Below are 19,073 nucleotides of genomic sequence, written 5' to 3'. Positions count from 1 at the left end.
GAAGGGGAAAAGGTTCACTATTTCCACTCTCTGCTGCACTGTAGCACACTGCTTCACTTTCCTTTGCTTTATGACTACTGTCAGGTGCATTCCTTCACCAGATCTCTACTTTTAAGTCTTCCTTGCCTGGAATAATTTCAGGGCTTAACCCAGTCTTGTTCAAGTTTTTAGGTATGTGTAGACACATGCATTACTACAAGGTAAAAACAGGGTGGGGTATGCCAGCTGCTCCAAGTGCCCATGTGCATGGGCTTACCCCTGGAAAAGAAAGCTAGCCTGCAGTAGCTTACCCTTCAATTAAAGTTTTAATGCATACAATCAGTTACTTCTTTTGCAAAAATCTAGTTGGTCTAATAAAAGATATCACCTCTACTATGAGTTCTGATTCCTTTAGCCCCTAGACCAATATGGCTACAGCCTGGATACCTGACACAATCAGCTACTGCAGAGCAACTGATATGCTGCAAATCCCTCTTCCCTTTTACCTTGTAGCAATTTGTTCACATGCCCATGCTCTCTGTCAATCAGCAAAGGGGTGAAACTGGTAAGTGGTCAATTTCAGAATGCTCCCCTACTCCTCCTAATAAGAGGCATGAAACTTACATAGCTTGTCAATTTCACCTTCCACCCTACTGCAATCACTCAAAGCTAGATTAGTGCAAATAAATAACACCACATCCTTGTTTCACATTTGATCAGTTATCTTTGTACCCAGAGACAGAAACTTTTGTTTCCTCTGAAAGCTTAGATTCCACAGAAGCTGATGTCTGTCACTTAGGAAAGCTTCCTACTCAACGTGGGCAAGCAGATATTTCACGCCTAGCAGATGAAGCCACATGCTTTAAACACCTAAGAAAACCATATCCTATTTACAACATTGTCTGCTGGCAAGTCTGCCGAATGCCTCTAGATCATTCACTTATTACAAGCCCCTTCTCTTTTAAAGTGTACGTAGTGTTAGGCCCAACCTATTTTTGTGACCCAGGGTTTCCGTTTCAAAGAAAGCATGAAGTTCAAACTTCAATTTCTGACCCTCTGCCACGCAAAACTACCTTAGAAAAGTAACTACAAATAGCAGCTACAACGTGAAGAAATCAAGGGCACCTCAATATTTACAAATATTTTCATCAACACTGTGAGAAATACCAGAATGCTTTTTTTCCAAAAATGTGTTAATTCAGAAAGTATATGAACCAACAAGGCAGCAACTTTCCCAATGTTCCCCAACTTCATTAAAGAGTGACTGAGGTAGATCAAAACGGGAAGAGGAGCTCACCAGTTCTGGTGGTCTTGGTCACAGGTCTCAAAGTAATGTGGTGGTATGGCATTGCATCATCTTGTGGTGATGGGATGCACTACAGAAAATAGGAAGAAAAAAGAAAAGAAATAATGCTGAAAAAGTTCTAACAAAGACACAACCAGGCCAGCCAAGTAAAACTGCATTCAACTATGCATACACTATCGCTATGTGTGGAGATTTAGGAAGAGACGAACCACTGATATTCTCCACCTTGATTTCAACAAACGTGCTAATTTACAGTTGGAAGAGATTCAAAATCTGTGTTGATACAGAGACAAATAAATGGATATTTCAAGCACCCTCCTCCTGGAACAACTTAAATAATCTACAGTTATGTTATGATTATTCAAAAGAAACTAGTGTTTATAAAACGTTAATTTATTTCGTATAATAAAACAGGCCAATGAAACCAAAGCCAGCAGGCCCAAAACAAATTATTTCCTTCTCCTCACCATAGAAATATGAGACTGAATATCACTCATGAAAAACAAGATTCCTTAACCGCCCATCACACCCATACACATGCACCCCTGATGTGCCCATCACACCCCTGTGTGCATTTAGTGCAACATTATGCACCTGTTTAAAAGCTGCAACTTTGGCTATGGGCAGACATAATAGCTGAAGCATTTCAAATGCCTTTGAAATGTTCAAAGAACCAATTGTACAGACATACATGCCCTTTGAAGCATTCCAAAAATGGTTAAAGAGCTCCAAAATATTACCTCTTGAAATGAGAACCATTTAGAAAGCTTCACTTCTTGTTACATCTGCACAGGGACAGGAGACCCACAGGTCCTCCATAATCCCCACAGTGCTTTGCTCCCCCCATCCTTCATGGGTAAGGAGGAAAGGGTGATTGCCAGACTGTCCCAGCACGCTGGCCACTGCTAACCATTTCCCACCCATGCAAAACCCCTAGCAATGCCCCCACCAACAAAAAGGCAGGATTTCAGCTCCTTAGCTCCCTTATACCTCTCTGCTCCAGCAAGTGGGAAAGAGGGGAATTTCAATGTATTCTGGGATCCCAGTGGTGGGGTACCCTTGCCACAACAAGACCCTCACACCCACTGATAGAGTTGGGATTCCAGCTCTCCAGCCCCCTAGGTCTCCTAGCCCCACAGCTCCCTGGTTCTGCCAAACAATCAGGTTTCTGATCTCCCGATTCCCATTCTTTAATTTTAGGGCTGTGTGAAACAGTTCTATTCGAATTTGGATATTTCAGAGGGGCAGTGATTCGATGTTTCAGACCACCGTCCCGAATCGATTTGGCCAAAACAGTTTCAGAATTTTGACACTGTTTCAGAGATTCTGCCATAGACTATAATGGGGAAATCACTAAAATGCCATTGTCATTTTTTGGCTGATTCAATGAAAATTGCAGGGGTGGTAGCCCCTTCCAACAGCATGAAGCCCGCCAAGTTTCAAGGAGATAGGTGCAGGGGGTTTTGTGAAACTGCACCTCAAACTATTCAAAGCAAAACTTGTATTACTTGTCAGGAGCAGGACCATGCTGTCATCCCACATGCAGATCCAGGGGCACATGAGAGGGCTGCGGGGCTGTACCAGACTCCTCCCAGGGGGCAGGGGGCATGGGCCCCCAGATCTGCACACGGGATGATAGCATGCTGCCACTGCTGGCTGGGACCAGCGCTTGGCATAGCCCATTTCGAGCACTGGGAAGACTGGTGCTGCCACTGGCCCCAGCTGGCGGCAGCAGCCTGCTGCCATCGCAACGCTCAGATCTGGGGGTCCACACCCTGCCGGAGGGCTGCAAGACCGTGCTGGATTCTTTCCAGGGTGTGTAGGCCTCCAGATCTGCACAAAGGATGACAGCAGGCTGCTGCTGCCATTTGGGGCCAGCACCAGCACTGGGTTCTTTCTGGCGCTCAGTACAGACTGCACCACCAGACTTGGGTGCTGGCACTGACCCCAGCCAGCAGTGACAGTATGCCGTCATCCCGCACACAGATCCAGGGGCCCATGTCCCCATGGAGGGCTGCGGGGCTGTGCCAGACTCCTCCCAGGGGATGCAGGCCCCCTGATCTGTGCACAGGATGACAGCAGGCTGCCCTTCCTCCCCCAGAGCACTGGGATTGGAAGGGGATTTCAGGGACACATAACAGCCACTACAGATGGCCATATCAGAGTGGTCCTCCCCCACCCGCATCAGCTCCCTCCCTCTTCCTAGTTTCTGTTTCCCTACAAGTCTGGTTCCGAAACTCCAAAATTTTCCGAAACATTCCAGATGCTTTCATTTAATTTTGGAGCTTTTTCCTCAGTCTCCTGTTCCAATTCAGATTAGCTGTTTTGGGTGCCAAAACACCTCCGAAATGAAACGGCTGCCAAAGTTTCATACAGCCCTAACATTTGCTTCCCTTTACCTCAAAGCCATTTTGCTTCAGCTATGTCTAACCCTACAATACTTGACTATACCAGCAAAGGCTTTCCTGTGTGGATGCTGTTATATCAAGAGTTTTGCTTTGTTCTGATATAGTAAATCTGTGAGCAATGCAAAACTATACCACTAAAAGCATGGTCTTGCCTGGGCAACTACACTTGCATTGGCAGCTACTGCAAACACACCTAGGTCAGTCAAGGATCACACCTTTTCACATCCTCAAGACCAAAGACAGCTGTGACGACAGAAGCATAAACCTGGCCTGCATCACTGGAAGGAAAGAAAGACAACAAACTATTATGCGTGAGAGCATGGGAACTGATGTCTCCACTTCCAGTTTCCTCTCCCTGTATATCTGGAAACAAAGGGTATCCTTTCCTTTCCTTCCCTTCAAGAAAAGATTTCTCATCTGAAAAGCAGGTACTCAACATTCTCTCTCATCAGCTGCTGCCAGTATTCCACCTACTGCAAAGGAGGCTGGAAGACCCAAATTTCCCTAGCCAAGCAACAGCTACTCCTGCAGCCCACTATTTGGATTTTTTTTTGGCCCTGCATGCAGGCCTTCACTTCACCTCTCCCCACCCCCTGAAGGGGAACCCAGAGAGAACTCCATGCCTTAAGCCTGGGAAATGAAAAACAAAACCGACATTTTTACAGAGGAAAAGGAACTGCTTCACCACAATTCCTTGCCAGGCCTCATCCTCTATCCCTCTATGCACGTACAGACTTTAAGCCCTGCCCCTAAGACAAGGGCATAGTTCATCACAGCTTAAACCTTTGCTGGCCAGTCAGATTTACACAATCCATTTTACAAAAACTGGAATTATACCTGGGGGCTAAATACTAAATCACTTGGGCTTTATCACCACAGACCTTAAAATTCACCATCTTTTGGTCAACTTATTTATATTCTAAAGGCTATCTATCAATGCAATTACATTAAATGTAATCAGTTTCTAACAATCACCTGACATTGCTTGTTATTATCGCTTATTACAAGGTCATCAATATTTCAAGATAGTGCTAAAAGTAGTTCAGAGCCCGACAATCTACAGGTACCAAAGTTAACTCCATTTTTGTGAAGAGACACCTGCAAATATTTCTTACAGCAGGTACAGTTATAGTGAGTGAAAAACTAATGTAATTTAGGCATGGAAAAAATCTGAAGAGCTATGCAAGTACGTAAGCTGCCTTTTTTTTAAAAAAAAATAGTGTACAAACACCCAATGAACTTTTAAAAAAGAATACTTTTGTATTCAGCAAGATCACAAGTTTTTGAAGCAATCTAGGGTGCACAATAAAGTTTTTTTGGGCTGATACTGATGGTCAATTATTAATGAGCCATATTGGCTGATACCGATCCAATTGTTGGTATGCAAGCCCAGCAGCTTGAAGAGCACAGACCAGCTGGTAGGTCTGTTGAGGGGAAAAAAGGTGGGGGGAAGAGAGGGAAGGTACATGTGGGGGGCAGATCAAGGCCCCTACGGTGAGGGACAGAATGGGACTGGGGCAGGCACTGCCAATGCAGAGGAGGGATAGAGCCACAAGCAGCTCATCTGGGAAGCAGGGCAGCTCCTGCTACCATGCACACCTCAGCAGGAGACATGGGGGTGACATGCCCCCCAGATCTGTGCACAGTGCAAGAGCAGACTGCCTGCTGCAGGCATGGGTGTTGCCAGACTCTTCCCAGTTGGGGGGGTGGGGGGGAGTGGGGCTATGCTCCAAGCAGGCAACAGCACTGGGAAGGGGTGGTTTGGCAAAATTTTGGGGTGGCTGTAGCTCACTCCATAGCCCCCTCTTCCAGCACTGCTGCTGCCTGCCTCCAACACAGCCCTGGCCCAACCCCTGCTGGGAAGAGCCTGGTGCTACTCATGGCCCCAGCTCACAGCAGTAGCATGTCCTCATCCCATGTGCAGACCCACCCCGCTCCAGCAGTTCCTGCTCCAGTCCCGCACCCTCCCTCACCATGGGGGTCTCAACCTGCCCCGCCCCACCATGCTCCTTCCCACCTAACAGACTTACTGACTGGACACCGTTTTTCAAGCTGCAGGGCTGGTTGCACGCATGCACACTGCATTCATTGGTGACATTAACATTATCGACAACAGGCTTTTTGGCTCATGTGGCTGATAATTTTCCTTTTATTGATGCTGATACAATATGGGCCAATGCATCAGTGCACCTCTAAAGCTAACATTATTCATTCATGCATTTATACAGTGCTGCAATTCAAGGCAAGGTATCTACTAGACATCAGAGCACAGAGCATAAGAAATCTCAATCAAGATGACAGCATGTCTGGAGATGCATAAGCAGTTCTTCCTTGATACTGCTAACAGGCAGGCTTGGACTATCATGAAAGTCCAACTGAAACATGGATCCAGCTAGAGGCTGCTAGGGTTTCCATTGGCAGCAGTCTGGGATTCTACTTCCTGCCATCCTCCTCCTCCTCCACCTCTCCTACTCCTGTCCCCATATCCAATCAATGCATATGTAAATATAATGACAGCCTTTATCTCAGCGTAATCCTGCTGTCCAACTCAGGGAAAGTAGAAATTTGAAGCAGGTGAGTAAAAAGAAAGCAGAATGTATAGCACTCTTACATTCCCCACCCCATCTTGGAACAAAGCAGCTTAGGGACTGCAACTCTTTTTAAAGTAAGTCAGAACTTAGGTTTCATAATATGAGAATTAGGAGAGCAAGTAAGAAGAACAGCTGAAACCACTCCACGGTGAAGGAGATAAGTGTGGGACAGAGACAAAGATGCCTGGGGGAAAGAGAAAGAAAGAACAAACAGAATGATATAGAAAAAGAAAAGAAAACCACATAGAGGAAGACAGAAGAAAGAAATACTACACTTTAAACATAACATCATTTGGCATGAGTGTACAGATTGAAGCCAGAAAAAGTAAAGGTAGCAGAAGGTGGGGGAAGAGATTGGGGGGTTTTCCAATTGTTTTTATGTATTTATTTATGTAATGTCTTTAACAGAACAGTTGTTGGTACACAAAGTGAATACTGAGTACACCAGCTTCATTCCCTTGAAGAACAGCAAAACAGCACAAGATTATTTTTTTCCCCACCTGAGCCAAAAAATCTCAGTCCTTGTGCTCAGTGGTAGGGAAATATTTCAAGCTCCTGTCTTATTGTTTAAAAACCTATTTCTCTTTTAGATGGCTTCCAGGAAAACAGGTCATTCATTAGGCAGAACATATTAACCAGTCACATCGGACAAGGCTGCAGATTGGTAAAAAAATATTTACTCCAATTAAAAAAAAATAAAAAGTAGTACTTCCTCATTATTTCTTCCAAAAGGATCAGATCTCTGTGAATTATGGGGACTCTCTACCTTGTGCAAAATTTGACAGTTACTGAAACTGCTGTATTTCTCTTCTATTCAACTGGCCCAAATTGTTAAAATTTGCATAGGCATATTTGTAAGGAACTGTTGCAAGAACATGCTGTTTGGCACATGGGAAAATGAGCTAAATACAAAATTTAAACACATGACAAAAAAATAAACAACCACCAATGGCAGATGCTTTTTTCCCCCCAAACACCCACACTTTCAAGGCACCCAAGGGCTGTCTGATTATACAGACCTTTGAAGATCGTAAAAAGAGTAGTACCCAACAGATCCTTGTAAGCAGCAACAACCTTGAGCATATTCCTTCTTGAGTGAATACACAGAAATAATATATCAGTGAGAAAATCAATATGATAACGGCAAAGCTTCTGTCCCACTAGAAAAACAATATCCACTATCAGTAAAATCATCTCTCTCTCATTGAAAAAACTTAATCTATTTGCAAAAGCAGGTAAGATTTATCGGTAGTGGTTACCATCAAAGTTCTTGCTCACTTTTCTCATTTTACTTACGCTTTTAAACATGACTGATTACTCCTTTCACTATTCTGTGAAGTACACACACGTTCCCATTTTACCCTATTTTTGGATGGTAACTAGAAATTCATTCTGAACAAAAGCAGTAAGCCAGTAATGAGCCATTTTCATTAACAAATGCATTATGCCAGAGAGCAGCTGCAACAACACCAGCAGAACACCCATCTGGCCACAGCTCTGGGTGCCCAACTGGAGCAGGGCACAGGGAAGACTGCCCAACCACCACCTGGTGGAGACACAGGCAGAACTCATCACACAATTCTACCAAAGCTATGGCTCCACATGCCTGATACAGCCTGCATGCCATAGCTGCTAATCCCTGCATTAAAATGTAATTAAATGAGAAAAATTAACACCGAATTCTAAGCATACATTAAATTTTCTTTGTTTAGGGAGCCCAAACAAGCATCTCAAAAGATTTATACAAAACTGGAGCAATACATTTCTATACTTTTCTTTTTGAATGCAAACAACTTTAAAAATACCACAGCTGCATATATAACTGTTAACAGATTTAAAAAAATATATTCCTAACTGTTGGATGTATGACTTTTCTTTGAATTATTTCAAATTATTTGCTCCTAAATCAAAACTCTTCTGAACATTAACTACTAAGGACAGCAAAAGTGATCAGTCCTTCCTGTAATGCAGATTTCTTGAAACTAGATGAAATTTTGCACATGTTTCTACCAGAATCTGAGTGAGTTTTAAACTGCACATCATTAAAGAAAGTGAAATATGATCCTCATCTGTGCTCAGAATAGAAGGGAGCTACACATTTTCCATATTACTGTAAAAACTGATCATGCATAACCTTTTTCTAAAATGTAGTGTTGATTTTAATCAAGCATCAAGTGGCTCTCTCTCTCTGAAGCTCTGCAACTAGCAGCTTATTCAAATGAAATAAACTGCCGAGTAAACTCTATTGGGGAGCTTCCTCTGTCAGCAAGATGTAAACAATATGGTTTCTTTCCCAAGTCTTCCTAATAATTTCTAAGATGCTGACCATCATGTGTGCAAAGGACAACAATCTCATTCAAAATACCTTTCATTCAGTGGCGGCCACAAATACCAGGATACAAAAACATACATACCAGTCAGGTCACACTAGATGGATCACATCAAGTAATCTAGTCCTACTTCACTACAATGTGCTTATTACTGGATAAGCAACACCCAAAGCAAACCACAGCATACTATTCAGTTAGGAAGAACTGCAAGTTAACATTTGTATACTTGCTTGCTTGTGTAATTTCTGTCCTGTACTTGAGTTTGCTGATTCAGCTGTATGCAGTTTAAGCAAGCAAAATTTACTTGAAGATTTTATCATGAGGCAGCCTGACAGAAATGTCTGCCTAAAACTGACACTATCATGGGTTACTTCTTTTTATTCAACCTCAAGAAAGGATCAAGTGTAGGCAACTATTTTAATTAAACCGTTCTACTGCTTATATTCATTAACCAAAACTAATATCAGACGGTTAATTCACTGACATTCTCTCTTTCCGTCTCATTTACACCTCTAAGATGCAGAATACAAATCAGGACTGATTCATTAATTAGGATTCAAGATGCCCTACATCCTGCAATAGTGCACACTGTCATTAAAACAAAGCGTAGACAGCAGTGCACCTTTAAAGGGAAGACACCCGCCAATACATATCTATACACATGCACACACCCATGTGATGCTGTGAACACAAAATACACCAATGGATTAAGTTTAACTTTCATTTTGATCATTATTTGAGTTTCAAGTACAGCATGGTTTTTTTCCAACAATGCATGTTCTGAATCACTGGAATTTTTGTTCAATTTCCTGTAAAAACACCAAGAGCAACTACGTTCAACATTCCGTTTGCACTAGTTCAAAAATAAAGATCAATCTAATCCCTTGGTCCTAAATTTAGTCATCTCAGAAACTCTAGGTCACACCTGACATGTATTTCTTCCATTACTTCCAGCCAAAGGGGAACCTGCAACAGGATGAAGAGCAACCTAGTTTTGTGCTTAAATACACTTACATTCTCACATACAAGTAGTTTGGCAAAAGCTTTTGAAAATTCTTGAGCAAAATAAGTTACCTGAGAATAATTTGTTCAACAGATAACAGGTTTTATTCAACAAAGCTTGAAAAAAAATTACCAGCAGTCACCTATTAAGCCAGGGATCATTACAAAAGACAGGAGTCTTAATTTCCAGGGCAATGTCCTAGTGAGAACACATTCACCCTTTCTGTCCCCTCCTCTCACCACCAACAGCTGGAAAGATGGAGGGTGTTGGGAATGCCAACAGGGTGCTGTCCCTGGATCCTGGTCAGAAACAGCATCAAATATCTGGAAGTCTGGACTGTGAGAAACAAGAGACTTTCTGACTTTTCTTTTTCAGCAGCCAGACAACAAATATCATTCTCCCCATACTCCCCACACATGCTACACTGGCGTAATAGTAAGAGTGTATATCCTTGCATCTGTAACCTTCACCAAGCTTCTGGCTGCTGTGAAATTTAGGGCCCTCCAGGAAAGCAGTTCCGTCTCTCTGCTACTCACAGTTTTCAGGCAGTAACAACATGAAGGTGACCCGATTCTTGTCAGTTATTAGAGAAAATGCCAAGAATCACCACCCTGTTCAGATGGAGGCTGCAGGAACAAAGATATAAGCAAGGCCAGAGCCAAAATAACGCCTGAAGGCTTGAGACGCTACTCCACCAATTCACATTTGAACAACACCCAGGAGGTTAACTTAACATCTGCCAGGACTCAAAGCTTTCATTTAAAAAAGAAGACTGTCCTTTACAGAAGCTGACAGCAGCCAAAGTGTCAATGAAAAGGTTCTGCCAACCAATAGGACACAAGAGACCAGGTTAAAATTCTGAGATTAGAGGAAACTCAGTACAAAATTCTCAATGAAAACTGGGTGCACTGAAATAGCATTTCCCATGAAAGTTAACAACCTGCTCCTCCATACGGTCTATTTTAGACCCTGTCTGCTCTGGACACTGGCATCAAGATCAGTAAACAGCATGGAGCACAGTGCAGAGACACTGCTAAACCAGCATATCTCACTCCATGGGGCACAACACAGAAGCGAAGCACAAGAATATAGGAGAGAGTTGCAAGCAAGCTTTAAAAATGGATTCTCCTTTAAAGGAGAAATGCATGGGAAGCAGTGGCTTTTTCCTGGCAGGCTGCTTGGGCTTCTCCCTGCCCCACACACCCAGCTCCTGCCCCACACAGAGGGGCAGCGGGTCAGGAGTGAAGGGCACTGTGTCAGGACTGTCCATGGACGTTTCCAAACAGGTCCTGGTATAAAAGCTGGTTGAGAACCACTGTGCTAAGCCAGCCAGGTGCCTTCTGCTGCAGTTAGGTCAAGGCATGCTGCGGGCACAGAAGACCCTGAGGCCCAGCAGCCTAACCCCACACTGATGTATCCCCCTCAGCAGCAGCAGGCAACGTGACTGAAGCCTGAAGCCCAAACTCTGGAGACAGCCCCGCCACTTCGGCCCACCCCCACCTCCCCTCCGAGCCTGGAGGGGAGTCCACCCACCCCAGGGGCCCTGCCCTTCGCCAGGCCGGAGCAAGGCACAGCGGGGGCCTCGCAATGAATGGAGCCCGGCACCTCCCTCGCAGGCATTTCAAGAATGTCTCCTACCGCCGCCAGGAGCCAGAGCATCTCGCCGGAGGGGGGGGGGGGGAGGTGTGGGGGGGGATGGCGGCCGCCCCCCGCGCCTCACACCTGTCACCTACCGGGGAGAGGACAAGGGACCCGCCCCGAGGCAGCCCCTGCCCCCCACACCGCCGGCTCAGCCTTACCCCGCCCGGCAGCAGGGCAGGAGGGGGCGCCGCCGCCGAGCCTCCCGCCGCCGCTGCACCGCTGGGGGAGGCGGGCGAGGAGCTGGGTCCGCGCCGGGGCTGGGGGCTGTGGCCGCCGCCGTCCTCCTCGGCGGGAAGCAACAGCAACAGCAGCAGTACCGGCGGCGGCCACCCAGCACTCCAGCTCCGGCTCCGGCTCCGCGTCGCCGCCGCCCCCTCCCCCCGCGCCGAGCCGCGCCGCGCCGCTCAGCCCAGTCCAAATCAAAATAGTGTCACACAATATGGCGGCCGCTGCAGGCGCCAAGCCTCGCGAGACTCGGCGCGAGGACTCACGGGATCGGGGAGAGAAGGGGTGGTTGTTGGGCGGAGCTTATTTGTAGCGGGGTGGGGGTGACGTCAGTGGGGTGGGTTAGCTCTTGAGGGGGACACGGGGAAATCCTCCTCTTGCTCAGGAAAGAGAGATGAGGGGGAAGTCAGAGGGAAGCAGGGCTAGAAGGGACCTGCCGAGGTCTGGTCTGGTCTGGTCTAGTCTAGCCCTCTGCTCCAGGCAGCATGGTCCCTTTGCAGAGCCTCATCTAAGCACCACATAAATCACTGGGGGGGAGGAGGGGGAGTCTAAGGGCTTGAGGGGAAACGAGGTGTTATTTAAATAAAATAATCTAGCCTGAGAGGGAGGGGAGGCAGCCTGTGCGAGGAAAGGTAGAGACTAGGAGGGGAGAGTGTGTTTGGGTGGGAGGCGGGGTCGTGAGGGGGAGATGCTGCGTCTGCAGGTGGGACGGATGCAGGGCGGGGACCCGGGCTCCAGGCGCATGAACCAGGAAGGGAGAGCGCCCTCAATGTGCCTGCTGAGCCACTGGCAGTGTGGCTCCTTTGCTGTCCTCCATGCCTGCCGTCCTCTCTGGGACTGTGCTAACCTCTTGCTATAGCAAAACCCATCAGTGAGCCATAGTGGAAATCATCCTCTGATGGAGGGATTGTCCACCATGAGGGCTACAGCAGGCTTCCAAGGGAGGGCTCAAGGCTGTGATGAGCCCTGCTTAGGGGCATGCCTGCCTGCCCTCCCACACAGACCTAATGTCTTTGCATTGGGAGTCAAGGTGGGGAGCAGAGGCCCTTCTAGCCCTTCCAACTTTTATTTCCCTGCCAGGTTGTCTTGCAGATCAAGAAATAACAGGTAGCTTCCTTTCTGTGCAAGGTTAAGATTTAAGTATAACTGCCCTCCCACCCCGCCTCCCCCCACACCCTTGCAGGTTGTCACAGACAAATTGAAGCCTGATCAAATTTCCAATCAAAGGGAAAGACCCCACTGATTTCGACAAGTGTGGGATGAGGTTTTGACGCACTAGAGAAATGGAAAGTTTGCTTTAAGTAAAAGGCAGGCAAGGCAGAGATTTGTACTCTGTATAGTTTCAGCTTGTTGCACAGTAATAACTGGTAATTAACCATTTTTGTGGCTTTCTCACCCCTTCTCATGTTTCTTTCTCCTTTCATTTTCTCTTTGGGTATGCTGATTTTTCTTTCCATTTGCACTCCCCTTTTGTAACAGTCGTTGCTGAAATGTGATCCCCCTCCTGGTGGCAGAGACATGTCCACAGACTCTAGAACTCCCCACCCATGCACTGTGGCTGGACTAAGCAAATGGTCTTTACCAATTATAAACAAATCTTAATCTTTCACAGAAGAAAGCTACCTGTAATCTCTTGATGTGCAAGAGAACCTGGCAGGGAAATAAAATTTTGGATCATTTGCTAATTTTCTTGGGAGTAAGCAGTATTGGAGAGAAAATCAGAGAAGATTCAATCTTCTCCGTTACCCTCAAACACACCAAAAAGTATATTCCAGTGTAAAGGTGAAAGGAACTGCTTTCTAAAACTTTAGGCATGCCATGCCCCATCCATTGCAAGTGCCAGACCAGGGAAAGACACATTTTCCGTACAAGAAACCAGCTGCCAATAGGGCTATTGATATAATAGTTTCAAATGAGTTTGTTATGTAGATAACGGAGAGACTAATTGAAAACCAAATTACTTGTGATAAAACTGTTAACCAGGTTGGAAATAAGGTTATGTTCATGAAATGAACTTCACTCTGTAATAGTGAATATTTTCAGAATTTGATAAAACTGTGCTTTACAAATGAAAGCGTTAAGCACTAAAAAAGCCTGAGAGCATTTAGTAAAAACTGGCTAAAGACAGCCTTTAAAGGTAAATGAATGGCAGAGACCAGACAGATTTATTTGCTATATATACAGAGTAGATTAGAATACAAAGGATGTCTAAAATAAGAGTGACACATTAGACTTGTGATAAAATAATTATTTCGCAAAAAATGTATTGCTTTTAATATAAATCACAAAGAAATAACTGTACTGTACCTGTAATACCTGTAAAATACAACTTCAAGTAGGCACCAAACTAGCAGAAGATGAGGCAGGAGATAACTCTGTTCCTTAGGAGCCTAGGGGTTGGAGGTAACTTCCATAACTTCTCCTCCAGAAGCAATGTCTTAAAAATTGAACTTTAAAATGTTAATAAACAAGGCACGTTACCACATTTTTCTGTATCCACCTGTTCTACCATATGTTGTTCTTGGTAGAGGCTATCAGTTTTGACCTGTAATCTAGGAATTCTAGGGTGGTACAGCAGATTTCGTCATTGACTGATTTACAAGTGCTCAACTGTGCAGATTTAATACTTAATTTCAAACCAAAATCTGTGGACCTTACACAAACACGATAATTTTGCTTGACTAAGAATCTCATAATTTGATTCAGAGCCTTTTCAAATGAGTAAGCCAAAAAATAGGATTTTTGAAGAAAAAGAAGACTTTCTTTTTTTTGAGGTGGGTGTGGGATAGTTATTTATGTTTGTTTAATAAGTTTTAGAGATCATGTTAAAATTAGCAGGTCCAAACCTGAAAAAATATTTTTCCTTTTTGTGTTTTAAGTGTTTGTGATTCTAGGTTTCATTTTTTTTGTTTTAAATAGTTGCTTTGTTTTTGTATTTAAAATATCATTGCTAGTGGCCCAGAGCTCACGAGGAATCCTAAAATAACAAACCAGCATAATCATGCAGTGGAGGAAAGCAATTTGCTAAGGAAATGGATTTCAATTTTAAACTATTTAGGGTTTATTATGAAAACAGGAATTGGATATTTTGGTACATTTGTGAAGAATACTGTATCTTGGGTTTTTATTACAAATTTAACTGTATATAGTCAACAGTTAGTTATATTATACGGCTGAAGGTTCCTTGCTGCTTTCCTTTCTTCATGATGCTGCCAGCTTTTTCAGTTTCCAACAGCTCATCTATTTAAAGAAAAAACAGGACATTTGAGATAAGGGTATGATTAAGTGGTACATTTCTACTTTTCATGGTTCCTGAGTTCTAGCAGCTTTGAAAAATTTGGATGAAAACCTTATATAAAGCAAATCTGTTGAAAGTCCAGCCTGCTCCAGCACGTGCATTTTAAGCTTGTGATCATCTGTGTTAAATGGTATATTATTGCCAGCATATATCTCATAGAGTGTCATACCCAAATACAATATTTTTGGAGATACCGTAGAACTTATATTTAAGTAACAGCTTAAAAATAACAATAATAGTAATAAAAGCGTCCAATTATTTCCATCCTGGATGCTTGGAAAAGTAGTCAAACTTGAAGGAAAATATCTTAATCAAGCCAAAGTAGTTCTGAGTTGTTTTTAAGTAAAGGGTTTAAAGTTGAGAGAGGCTGCTTTATAAAAATCAATCTTTTAACTGATTAAGCTAAAAGTACACCATTGAGAATATGCAAGTACAAATTATATGAGAAAGTTCAAGTTAACTGTCGATATACATGTGATTTTTTTTTTAGATAAGCCTTAAAAAGGAAACACTCTGAAAGATTTTACTTCATAAAATATAGCTGGATGGTTATATAACAATGTGATAAACTCAAGACTTCTTTAATCTAAGGGGCAAATGTAAAAATAAAAAGGATTAAATTAGGAAGACAATTCAGTAAACAGCATTAATTATTTACATCATTTCATGCTATTCCTATTTTATGAAAATATTATTATGCTTTACTAAAATAGAAGGTAGGAAACAAAGGAATACTGGAAATTCCAGGAAAGACTTTAGAAAGACTTGATGGCTGCACTCTTTTCCAGTTCTAATATATTTGATAAGATTAGTGTAAAGTTCAAGAATAAGTCCTAGATTTTTTAATAAAAACAGTAAGTGTTTCTCTTGTTGTTAGGCATCATAAGATGTGCACATTACTGCATGATGAATACATCTGTTCACTCTTTTGATTCAGCAAAACATCTGATTGCATGCTTAGGTCTATTCTTATTAAGGAGATCAATTAAGCACTTAAATTTGTAAGCTGCACTGAAATGTAAAAAAAAAACATGCGCTTAGTGCTTTGCTGGACATAGAGATAAATAAACTCAATAATAAAGCCTACCCTACAATCCAGACAAGCAACATCCTTAATTGAAGATTTTGTTGCAACTCAGTTGCTTGTGAATACCCTCATGGTAAAATATCTTGTGAAATCTATTATGGCCTATATGTTTTCCAAACTGTAGACTGATTTTAGCTGGCTCTCTCCCATTGAGTTCAGCCAGACCCCTTTTCTACACAGGTTGTAAATGGAGTAATGAGTACTGACATACACCCTGTGATATACTTAATTTTATTATAAATATTAACATACAAGACACAATAATTATTTTCTATTTAAATTCCTGCAACCACTCCAGGAGGTCATTGGCAGGCTGCTAGTGTATTAAAAAATAACCAGAGATACTTTCTAAATCTAATTTGCTGCCACCGTCCACCTAAGGGGTTAATTACCTTAACCAACAATAAAACATTTGAACTAATCCTGGGTTTGCTGTTAAGGAAAATTAAATCTGAGTGCAGCTTCTCTACATTTTTTCATCTCCTGAGCTATTGTACTTGACAATTTGCACTGTATAAATGAAATACACAAAACCCTTAAAACTCCAGTAAAAGAATCAAACTCAAATGAATTTGGGTGAACAACAGTGCTAGATTCTCCGCACTAAAAAATAATAGCCATAGGAAAAAAACCCATCAGCATAAAAGAAGCAGCATTATAAGCTTCCCCACATTTCACATGCCTTATTCTGGACCTTTAAGAGATTACTTGGAAGATGGTGGCAGCTCAGACTTCAGGTCCACAGGGTCCTAAGCTCATTTTAGAGTGGCAGCAAGTATGAAAGTCACAGCAGTTTTTCATTATGTAGACAGCTGCAGTGAAATTACCAAATATCTGTGAGGTGATATAATTTTTGAGTTCCATCTTAAGCTGTATTTGAAGTGGTGTTTTGGAGGCTTTGAATTTTTTTTTAGTGACATATTTTTATGCTAAATGCACATACATTAAAATATGTTAACAAATATTACAAGGTAGAATGCTGAGAAAAATTTGAACTTTTCTTACCTATCTAGTGGTAGACTGAAGACAAACCATCTCTTCCAGTTTAGTCTTCACAAATCTCCACCAAATAGAAAAGCAGGCTTTAAAGTCAGTTAGCTTTTTAAATTCTGTTGTATTAAGGGGAAGTTCCAAAGCTCATCGTACATAACTGGTTAACAGGCTTGCTGAGAATATTCATTCTCAACCACTGTGCTGGCATTTGTGGAGAGAATCAGTCTGTGAGGAGCCACCTATGTTGTTATGGTTTTACACATTAAGGTTGTGCAAGATTACCAACGGCCTGGTATCCTATTTCATAACTGATACATTTATTCCAAAATTTTTTATAGCACACATACCTTATACTTACACAGGTATGAATGCCTCTGTTCTCTAGCTTCTAGCACTTCTTGTCTCATAAATAAGATGTTGAGCTTGGAAGGAGTTCCAAATGCCCCGTGACTTACCTCAGACTTTGAACCCAGTCCACATAAAGTACATGTACTTAACAGTTCAGTTGACTTCACCTAGCTTACTTGCAGGCTTAAAATTAAGCATGTGCTTTAATGCAGTAATTTTCAACTAGGGTGCCTCAGGTGTGCAAACACTTATACAAGATTAACAAAATAAACCCAGAGTTTTCAAATAGGGAACTATAGTGTCAAAAACATTCTGATCTACTGTGGTCTTCCTACGTGCTTTGCAACAGAAGAATTCCTTTATTATTTTTCTGTAGTCAATAAGAGAGTCCAGGGTTCCTAGGTGTTACTATAATATAGTTAGAAAAAAATATTCATAATATACTCTAATAGTCATGTTGAAATTATAGATGTGCTGGAACAATCACACTGAGGGATACTTGGACTTTCCTCCAGCCATTCTTTTGGTGTGTTAAGATGGATACTCATTTAATGGAGCGTGTCAAAAAACCCCTAAATCTTCTTTTCTGTTGACAGTTGTCCTTTCAGAAAAACTAAAATGTTTTATGGGAAAGTATCAGTTTGAACTAAAAAAAATTCAGGCAGATTCCTAGGTTGAGAAGGGAATTGCTGGTCAAAAGCCAGAAAAAGACATCAAAATGCTTTACCGCATGGTGATTATAGCACTTCTCTGGGATGTGGGAGACCTATAGTGTATCTTTGCACAGAGAGTTGCATCAGCCCATAGATTACACTTATTTTAAGCCTGCCCACAGCCCCTGGGTGTGGCAATCTAGTATAACAGCCTCATCACCTGGGAATGACCACTGCAGGATTTCCAACTCTTTGGAATATGGGCCAGATCTTGATCCTGGTGGAGTAACTGGTGGAGGCTCTAGGGCCAGCTTTGGAGCAAGTGGTCGTGGCAGCAGCAGGGCCAGAGATGGAGACAATGGGGCAAGCAGCACAAACAATGGCAGGCCAAGTGATGGTAAAATGAAAGGAGTTTTGTTGGCACAGCCCTCACTTGTCCCCCTACTGCTGATGGCTATGTCCAAGAGGGTCCCATAGCCCTGGATGCTGTGGCAACCCCAGCCCCTCACTAGTCCTGTCAGGAGCCCCACAGGAGAGATGAAACGCCTCTGTGTTTGATGCCCTTGCTTTGGAATCATAGGAGGAAGAAAAGCTTGTTGTACTTGTTACAGTGGAAAGGTTAAATAAATAAACAAAATTGGCTAAATAATCAAGAGCCTACCTGCCTCCAGGAGTCAACCTGCATGCCAGACTAGGAGGTTTGGTTTACAATTAGGAATCAACGGTAGATCGTGTCCTGTGTTTTTTGGCCAACCATGGTGATGCAATGGTAAAGATTACTTTAGGGATAAGGCCTCCAACTAGATTATTCTTAATACTCTAAATACTGCAAATTTTACCCACAGTTGTTACTTAGGCAAACCTCAACTGAAATGAAGTAATGAATTTGTTTGACCAAGAAAGCTTGTAGGATGTGACACTCAATACCAGAAAATACTACTTAGAGATTTTTAAGACCCAGCTAGACACATCCTTGGCTCGGATGATATTGTTGGGGATGGTCCCACTTTGAGCAGGGGGTTGGACGACATGACCTCCTGAGGTCCCTTCCAACCATAATAATTTTCTATCATTCTATGAAAAATTTTGAGCTGGCTTTTAGGAGGTGGTTTCTATCCATCAAAGAGGTGAAATTCTGGAAGATCCTTCTAGCATGAATAATCAAGGTAAACAACTAACTAGTTTTAAGATGGAATTTAATAAGTTTATAA

The 19,073-nt window shown here is 42.8% G+C and overlaps 1 protein-coding gene across 3 annotated transcripts in view; it reads right to left on the bottom strand.

Moving 5' to 3' along the window:
• TAB2 (TGF-beta activated kinase 1 (MAP3K7) binding protein 2) overlaps positions 1-11,705 on the bottom strand; it is a 115,602-nt gene extending 103,897 nt beyond the window's left edge. For 2 of the 3 annotated variants that reach the window (XM_090041161.1, XM_090041154.1), the window contains exons 1-2: positions 11,417-11,705; positions 1,277-1,355 (exon numbers count right to left, since the gene is read on the bottom strand). The gene's annotated coding sequence lies outside the window, so the exon portion shown is untranslated. Of the gene's footprint in view, positions 1-1,276; positions 1,356-11,350 lie in introns of all 3 variants that reach the window. The other variant, XM_090041167.1, reaches the window with a different exon arrangement.
• Between the last annotated feature and the right edge of the window lie 7,368 nt (positions 11,706-19,073).

Source organism: Crocodylus siamensis, chromosome 1, assembly GCF_052110815.1.
Source record: "Crocodylus siamensis isolate JL-2025a chromosome 1, ASM5211081v1, whole genome shotgun sequence".
Lineage (NCBI taxonomy): Eukaryota > Metazoa > Chordata > Crocodylia > Crocodylidae > Crocodylus > Crocodylus siamensis.
Note: the sequence above shows the minus strand (reverse complement) of the source record. Positions and strands in the feature narration are given on the sequence as shown.